This window comes from Bidens hawaiensis, unplaced genomic scaffold (genome assembly GCF_021521415.1).
Source record: "Bidens hawaiensis isolate Kalapana, Puna unplaced genomic scaffold, B.hawaiensis_p1.1 tig00001440_1, whole genome shotgun sequence".
NCBI classification, from domain to species: Eukaryota; Viridiplantae; Streptophyta; class Magnoliopsida; order Asterales; family Asteraceae; genus Bidens; species Bidens hawaiensis.
The window spans coordinates 474,357-484,312 of NW_027491081.1; positions in this window are offsets into that span (position 1 = coordinate 474,357).

Sequence of the window (9,956 nt, forward strand, 5' to 3'; positions counted from 1 at the left end):
CGCCTAGGTGCACGTGTTGAACCAAACCCGAAGCTAGAAGTGAACCAGAAAGGTACATTTGGATTAAAGGTTAGGTTTTTAAGGTAGTTTTGCTCTAAGATTTGATATAGTATAAAATTATGATATAGTCAGAGGTAGTAAACTAATACTTATAATTATTACATAGTTAGCCGTGCACAGCTTAGGAGGGGTATTACAATTAACTCTAAGAAGCACATGACACATATAAGTTTCTAGCCCCATTTCCTTGTTATGTTTTCAGGGCTGTGTGCATGCTCGATGCAATTAGTTAATACACTTACCTTAAGTGGAAAATGTATGATATCTGATTGTTTATGAATGATGCATGAATGATATATGAATGATATAGAAAAGATTAAGAGTATGTATGAAAGTATATAAATATATATATGAAGAAAGTAATGTATGGTAAGAGGGTGGCAGACCCTAATAATATCTATAAAGAGGGCGGCAGACCATAATAATATCTGGGAAGGAGGGTGGCGGACCCTAATAATATTTGTGAAGGAGGGTAGCATACCCTAATAATATCTGTGAAGGAGGGTGGCAGACCCCAATAATATCTGTGAGGGTGTCACACCCCGACCAAAGGCGGCGGAACATGCCGGGACGTAACGTATTGATTAGACAGTAGCTCAAAAGACACTAATTAATGTGACAATTATTATTTAATTTCATTAACATTACATCAAGTACACAAATTACAATAATTAAATCAAATAAATCGTTCTTTTGTATAATATGTATAGATATCCTAAGGTCTAACTATTGTCTTCAATCTTGAATAATATAAACTACGTGTACCTGTAACATGTATGAAAATAGAGTTTTTAAACACGAATGTTGATGAGAATACATAAGTTTTAGTTATATATATATATATATATATATATATATATATAAAGAGAGAGAGATAAATCACAATTCATATGTAAATGGTGAGTATTACAATTCTTATGAAAATGTAAACAACTAAATAGATGTGAACCCATTCTTATTGATACGAAATCAACGTACTTGGGTAAACGTATGATCATACTAGATGTCGATAGATGAGGATGAGATACCAACCACCAAACATAAAATAAACAATTAAGCACATAGAGCATTTATCATAGAGCATGCAATAATCACACATAAACATATATTGAATTGTGTTTTGAATAGATGTGGGAATAAAACATAAGTAAACTTGAATATGGTATACATGCTACCCCTAAAGTATAAAAGATGGAAAAAGGGGTATGTAAACTCACCTTAGTAATATGGTAGAGGATAACGGGAAGACGGTTAAAGTGAACAAGTTAGTTAGTTTCCGCAACGAGTCTTGATGGTATGTCCGAGTTTAAAGGTACAACTAAAATAAATACTCAGATGCTATAAATGAATAAGACTCGAAAATAAGGTTTTGTAACGGATTTGGGATTTATAAAACATTCAACACATTTTATATAAGTCGAATCAAAAGCGTAACGATTAATTATTCTCACAAGTTATTTATAGATAAATTGCTAATATCTATTATGTGTTTAAACGAAAATAACTTGTTTTGGTAGTCGGCTCATATAGACGAATAAAGATATTCTTAGTTTAATTCTCCTTTAAAGTTTAGTTTTTTTTTTAAATACAAATTTTTTAAATATATGTAAAACTTATATGTTTATATTTACACGTACGAAAACATTAATCGAGAATTATTTTGAAGGTTTAATGAGGTTTGGTTCGTTAAACAAATAAATATAATATTAGTTTTTATTATAAACCTAGTTGAATATTAGTGTTTTATTAAAACAAAAGTGAGTAAAATCAAAATAAAGGAAAAAAAAAAAGAAAAAAACGGTGACCCAGGGACTCGAACCCGGGTCTGCAGGTGCTACAAGCTTTAACAGAAGGTGCACCAGCCAACCGGGCTGGTGGCTAATACGTTTGTATAATGGAACTCAAAATGTTTATAGACTAGATCAAATCAAAACCCAATTTATATTATAAACCCTAATCGATCAAACCCAAAATTGAATGATTTGTACCCTCTATTAATCAAATTTGACAGAGGGATTTTATAGACAAAGCCAAATCGAGTTGGAATCATATAACAATTACCTTTTATCACGTTCGAATTGAATGAGAACGTATGATTAGGGTTTTTGGCTAAAATCGAACTTAAACATGATTTAAATGGCCTTCTGGGTTATGATTGATATGGGGTTTAGTTTCGTGGTTATGAGAGGATGGTGTGGGATCATGGAATTGCAAAAAGGACTAGTATTTATACTGTATAGGAGGATGATACAAACGCGGTTTGTTAAGCTCTGAATTAGCTGTCAGTTGGTTGAGGTTTCCATATAGGTTGTTAGCGTGGAGTTTATGAATCAATAATTGACATAACGAAATACCAGATTATACGGCCAAATTGAAGAAAGTCACGAAGGGGGGGGGGGGGGGGCTGACGATGGGTAGCAGGGAGAAGAAAGAAGGTTTGGTATGTTTTGCAATTTAGTCCATGCTCTATAGGTGTGGATCCAAAAGTGATAATAAGTTAGTTAGGGGGGATATTATAGTATATTTTTCATAGTTATTATTAATAAATAAACGAAATATATATCCTTAAACGAGGGCGGGAATTTATTTAGTAACGACCGTTCAAATAATAAATAAGGCAAAAGAAAATAAACGGGTCGGGCTTCGGATTTGAAAAGTAACGAATGTTACAGGATTCAAAACTATTGGAAATTTCATCCCGAAATTAAAGAAAATCATAACCTAAAGAGAGGAAATAAGTATCAAGAGAAACCCCTTTCTTACATATATATAAATTACCCAGACTTTCAAGTGACCCGAATAACGTTACAAACGAAAAATATGATAAGGACACTTATATATAGGGTGTCCCAGCGGCGTATCCACCATTCCCTTATCACATCAATATTTGTATCGTTACCCAAAATCACCCTATGTTCCAAGTTATGACACACAATCGTATTCACCATGAGTTCCATGTGAGGATTTCGATAATTATGCGTGCACTCATAATTATTTAGATAGTCACATGATTCGTCCAGTTGTGCGGGTTTGAAAACAAGGGTAAAGGATTTTTTTTTTAATCGATATCATTTGATCAGGAGAAATGAACAAAAAAAATTGAATGAAAATGGATGAACATAATTAACTAGTAAAATAATCCTAAAAATGACGAAATTGCTAAAGTTAACCATCGAGAGTAATAAAATGAAATAAATAGATAGAGGAAAATCTTGAAATTATATAAGTAACATACACATATGATGTAGAGAAAATACTTGAGATGACGACAAAATTCACGTACTAATAAATAAGTTCACACAACAAACGAATCACATGGCTTATGAATATAATAAGGTTTGAAACCAAGATTATAAAATCGATGAGATGAGGTAAGAGTATTGTGGGAATGTGGTGAGTTTGGAGGGTTTGGGTAGTCTTGTATTAAAATATCGAAATAAAATTTATACATGTGGCTCCTATTAGATAACTATGAAAAATTGACAACACATGTTCATAGTCCCAATTTCCAACACGTTTGTAGGAAATCAGTCATAGGTAGTTTATGATACCAATACGGTACTATTAGATAACTATGCACATCGCCACGCACATAATCCCGGTAAATAACCGGTCATAGACCACTTAAATCATGATAATAAATTATTTAACAACAAATAGTGCATTGAACGACATAATAGGAATAATTGGGAGATTGGGTGCCATTATAAATAACCAAAATTCTCATTCATAACAAAACTAGAGATTTAATGAAGTCAATACATTAAATTTAAATAAAAAGAACTATATAAAAGAAACGTCTTTTGCGTAGCATGTCTTCGTAAAGGGTTACGCTTAGACTTGGAAACTGTTGATGTGCACACTTGTCCCTGAGTAGCATGGTCACTTGGGGTTGGTGGTTGATTGGGATTTGGTAGGCTTGAATTGGTTGCATGGGTTGGGCTTGAATTGCTTGGATGGGTTGAGCTTGGATTGGTTGAAGTTGATTTACTTGGGCTTGGTAGGCTTGATATTGTGCGGTTTGGGTTGGATAGGATTGAATTTGGTTCATGTGTGTGAGTCTTGGGCATGCATTGGATAGTGGTTAGGGTCTCCATAATTGTAGCAAGCTTTAATAGTTGAGGGTGATTGGGTAAACGGTTGAGCATAGGGTAAAGTTTGGGGTTTGGTAAGAGGTGAGGTAAATGGTTGCATCATGAGTTGGTTGCGTTCACGACATGTGGTAAAGAGGTGACCAAATCGATTGCAATGGGTGCATTGTCGACACTTAAGGTTAGGTGAATAGTGGAAGCTACATGTGTCACATAATGGGTGGGGTCCCGTGTAGGGCTTCTTGGTGGGTTGGGCTTGCGATTGGGCCAAGACATAGTTTTGGGAATTAGACTTTCTTTTATTGTTGCCGTAATGGGGAGAGTTGTTGTTGTGCTTGAAGGATTCAGGCTTAGAAGACTCGGGTTTGGAAGATTCGGGCTTGGGTTCTTTGGTGGGCTCGGATGCAGGCTTATCATTGGGTTGCTTGGAATTTTTCCGCGTCAAGGTCCCGGCCTTAACGTGGTTTTCGGTGAGGGTACCGGCTAAGGTGATGGCATCATGGAGGGTTTGAGGGTCACGACTTAGGACAGAATCTCGAATTTGCATAGGCAAACCCGAGATCTACTTGTCGATTGAACATTCAAGGGGAGTGACCATGTGAGGGATGAGAAGGCTCAGTTCATGAAAATGATCGTTGTAGATGGTGCCATTACCACTCTCTTGTTTCAAATTCCAAAACTCCTCTTCCAACTTCCGAAACTCATGTTTCGGGCAAAACTTCTTGAGCATTAGTTTCTTGAGCTCATCCCATGGCAAGGTTATGGAAACCTCAGTGCCAAGCGTGCGCTTCTCACCATTCCACCAATTGAGGGCATTTTTCTTGAATACGCTCGAGGCGTAAGTGGTTTTCTTGTCCTCAGGACATTCACAGTGGAGGAAAACACTCTCCATTTCTTCGAACCCAATGGAGGAGAATAGTAGCACCATCGATACCGAAGTATTCGGGCGGGTTGGCACTCTTGAATTGTTTGATGGAGCAAGAAATTGGGTTCGGAGTTGTGGATGATATAGGTGCATTCACAGTTTGGAGTTGAGAGATTATTGTTGTGAGGGCTTCCACGATTCCCTTAGCGATGCGGGATGACATGCTACGGCCCGAGTTGCCGGTGCGACGGTTACAGTTGATAAGGCGGGAAGAAGACATGCTACAATGACGACACGTGAAAATTTTATTATGTTTTGGAAAAAAATTGTATAATTATGTGAAATTTCGAGTTTTGTGAAAAATTCATGAGAATTCAGGATAATTTTTTTTTAATAACCCTAACTTAGAATACAAAATAAAATTTTATTAACCTTAACTATAACACCCTTGGCAAACACAACATCGTCCCACTCTTAGGCAAATCCCACATCGGCCATGGACAAGAGAGATCCTTGGTTCATAAGTAAATGTCCTACCTCTTCAATCACCAACGCGTTTTCGGCTTAGTTGGCTATGGAGCACATGAAAACTCCATGGTTAAGCGTGCTTAGGTGGAAGTAGCACTAGGATGGGTGACCACATGGGAAGTCTCTACCTGGGCAACCAAAAACAAAGCCTTGAGTTCCCGGATGGGCAACCCAACGGGGGGAAAAGCTGACAATATTGGTGGCACGAGAGGCCGGGATGTTACAGGTGGTATCAAAGCCACTCTTGTGCCGTTCGGGATGATGGGACACGCCTCATCGAGGACGATAAGTCCTAAGGGGGGTTGTTTGTAACACCCTTCGCAAACGCAACATCGTCCCACTCTTAGGCAAATCCCACATTGGCCGTGGACAAAAGAGATCTTTGGTTCATAAGTAAATGTCCTGCCTCTTCAATCACCAACGCGTTTTGGGCTTAGTTGGCTGTGGAGCACATGAAAACTCCACGGATAAGCGTGCTTAGGTGGAAGTAGTACTAGGATGGGTGACCACCTGGGAAGTCTCTACTTGGGCAACCAAAAACAAACTCGTGAATTCCCGGATGGCCAACCCATCGGGGGCAAAGCGGACAATATTGGTGGTACGAGAGGCCGGGATGTTACATTAACTTAAAGTACAAAATAAAATTTTAATAACCTTAACTTAAAGTATTGATGAAATTGATAATTTGAGAAAATATTCATTCTTAACAAATAAAAAAAAAAAACAAAAATCTCATCGTTGATTTATGAGTGTGATCGTCACATGACCACGTTTGATACAACGAGTGTAGTAGATTCGATTTCGTTTGGTGTGATATGATTTGGCTTAATAATTTCCACACCCTTACTAAACACTCCGGGAAGGCAACCGGGTCTCGCAATTGATTGAGATTTATGCGCATTGCACTTCCTTAGGCTCGCAAGCCTTGGTGTCAAGTGTTCGGTAAACAAGTGTGTCACTCTTACAGTTTACTACATATCTGTCACACGAATCTTCCTTAAGGAGAGGTGTAACGATTCCGGCAAATTCAGGTATACCCTAGCCGGTATATACTATTTATGTGTTATTTAATATGGAATATATGAATTATAATGGATTTATACGAGTATGAATGATTCACAGTACGAATTATACTCGATCATACGGCTAATCGTGTTGGAATTACGATTAACCGATGGACGATTATTGAAACCCGAACGAATCGGGGATTACATTTAGACGAAATATATGATATTTAGTGATGTTTACGAAGTATTAAAGCTTCGGGATAAGTGAAATAAAGCACAGAAAAGAATTTCGATTTAATGGTACGTTGGTACGTTAAACGAAATCCTTTATACCAAACCAAGCAAGAGATGATCGATCAAGCCGAAAAAGATGCACAATTATTAATAATGTGATGTTTCAAGTAAATAAATGTCATGGTTTAAGTTTTTAAGGTTTTAAATCGGTTTTATATAAATTTTATTTTTAAGCCGAAAAACGACCGTTTTGGCCTCGTTTTGAGCGGAATTAAACGTTTAACCAAAAAACGAACTGAACCAGATTATCCAAAACATTATCCAGATTGCGTAATCTGAATGTGTGGTTAGTATTGAAGGTGTGGGCCCCACCCCACACCCTTTAAACAAACCGATCGGACCAAGGGATTACCCCTTGGCCTTCATTTTCTTTTTTCAAACATTCAAACAATCTTCATCTTTTTCTCTCAAGTTCTTGAGCTAAAAACCCAAGTTTTATATCAAGAAAACGAGGTAAAAGACCGAGTTATATGCGTATTCATCTTCCTTTCTCGAGTAATTGCAAGAAGATGAGGTTCCAAATGAAAAATGGGTGAAAACCCGAGATGAAACCGATTCTTGCGTGATCAAGTGATGTATACAAGTTATACAAGGGATCTTGGTCCAAGAAATGAGTTAAAAGGGTCAAAAACGAATTTTTACGGTTAAAATCTTTGTTTTTATATCATTACCGAAACCAAGAAAGAAATGGCTTGATTGTGGGTGTAACTTGCTTGGTGTGGTGTTATTGTGCTTGTAGGTGTTATATCTAGTTGCTAGCAAAGGCTAGAAAGCAAGATCTTGGCGATCTAAAGCTAGAAACACAAGGTAGTTCGGTTTTTTCGTATGATTTATATGATTTGGACAGATTGTGATAGACTTAGAGTTGGGTCATGAAATTTCACAGAGATGATCTACACATGAAAATATGAGATCTGTGAAAATTTGGTAATTTTTGGATAAAGGATGAATATTTGGTGAATTTAATGCTCGGTTTTGGCTAAAAATGGTGAAAAATAGCTAAACATCATGAAAAATTCTGGAAAATTCCAGATAAGCTTTTCATGACATGTAAAAGTCACACACAAAATTTCAGATCCGTTGGAGAAGTCTAAGTAAACTTTTCGGTAAAACGAGTTCTAGGGTTTTCTAGCTCGGTTTTGGTGAAAATGGCATGAAAAATGAGATTTTGGTTCTGGACAAATTACAGGGAACTATGTGGATGGCAGGGGTCTTCCCAGAAAAAATTGGGATTTTTCTAAGGTCGTTTGGTATTTTCGACATATTTGGTGTTTAAATGACGTTTAAAAATAGATAAATAAATGTTAAATATAAAAATTAATTCTGGAAATATTTTTATAAAATTCCTTACTGTCAAAAAGTGTTTTGTGCAAAATTTCAAGATCCGAGACTAAACGGATAATTATTTGTGCTAAAAAGAACATAAAAACAAACTTTTAAAGCTTAAAACGCGTAAACCGGCAAAGTTCGCCTAAGCGAGCTGACTGGTGTATAAAAACCTTAAAAATGAACCATTTTCATGAAACTAAGTTAATCAAGTAAAAATAAATCATCCGAAAATAATTCGGATGATTTGGGTATTTTTATCCGAAATAACAGTTTCCGGCACCCTAAAGACGGAAACGGGTCCCGCGGCCAAACGGGGCGTCTAAACCGAGCTCTAAATTCACGGTTTTAACTAAAATATCACTCAAACACTATTTTCGGGTCGTGTGTGACCAAACTCATTTTTGAAACATAAAAACGGATAACCGTGCTAGGCACGCAAAACGGGGAAAACATAATAATAATAAATTTTGACGGATAAACTCTAAGAGATACCACAATCTAAGTCCTGAGAAGTGTTTCGGGGTTAACATTGTCCCCGGATCGTGTACGGTACTGGGTTAACAGTGTCCCCAGACGTACCGGTTAACACGAATTTAAGTTATATTAATAGAAATTGTATAGTAACGACTTAGGGATCGTATTACAGATCCGGACCGGTAGCCGTGCACAGTGTTACCTATTTGCTCACGAAAAGGTGAGTTTCACGAGCCCCTTTTTACTGAACTGTTTTAAATATTTTCCCGGGGCGGAAAGCATGTTTCTATCAAAATGTTTAAGTACATGCTGATCGCATGGAAATGATTGTATTTATATAATGTTTATTGTACGGGAATCGTACGGTAATGTATTAAGATGGTAATTGTCTGAGTTGCTAACAGTGTAAGGCCCGAAACAGTGTTCTGGGTTAACAGTGTCCCCAGAGGTTATTAAATGGGTTTCTGGGTTAATAGTGTCCCCAGAGGGTATTAAATGTGTTTCTGGGTTAACAGTGTCCCCAGAGGTTATTGGATGTGTCTCTGGGTTAACAGAGGTTTCACTTGTAGGCTTAGCATAATTACATCGCTATTATATGATTATTATAATGATTTGTCATCGTTTACTTAAATTAGTGAAACTCACCAACTACTCGTAGTTGACCCGTTTTCTTTGCATGCTTTCTAGGTACACCCAAATTGGAATGAGTGATACGTGCTTGATAATGTGTGCTATTTTGTGGAAGCTTAGTGATCTTTATTTTGTGTTGAATATGTTAACGTATTATCGGTAAAACTTATGTGTTAACGCCTAGATGATAACGAAACTCGGAACAATGTATTGCGATGTAAATTAATGTAGTGGTGTTTTCTTTATAAGCAATGATGTTGATATCAGATGCGTCTGTTGCATCCCGTTTACGTTTCCGCTGCGGTTACGGGGTGTTACAGAACTTGGTATCAGAGCCATTGGTTATAAAGAATTAGGATGTCTTTAAAAAGATACCTAAAATATAACCAGTAGCTCAAGTATTATAGGATCTGAATATCAACTAATAATTTATAGTGACGAGATCTGGATGAACTTGGATGTACAAGTGAGTTATTATGGTCCGGAACATAATAACAGACTTGTCTGCACGAGGGAATTCAGGGGAAGTCACGGGGGACTTTAATATGTAAAATTGGCAACATATGTGTAAATATATGATAATATTGTTATGTGGTAAAGTTGTATAAGTAAGTGTATATTAATTTGATTATGGTTTACACTATGGAAAGAACTATATGTTTGATTAACTTGTGTGCA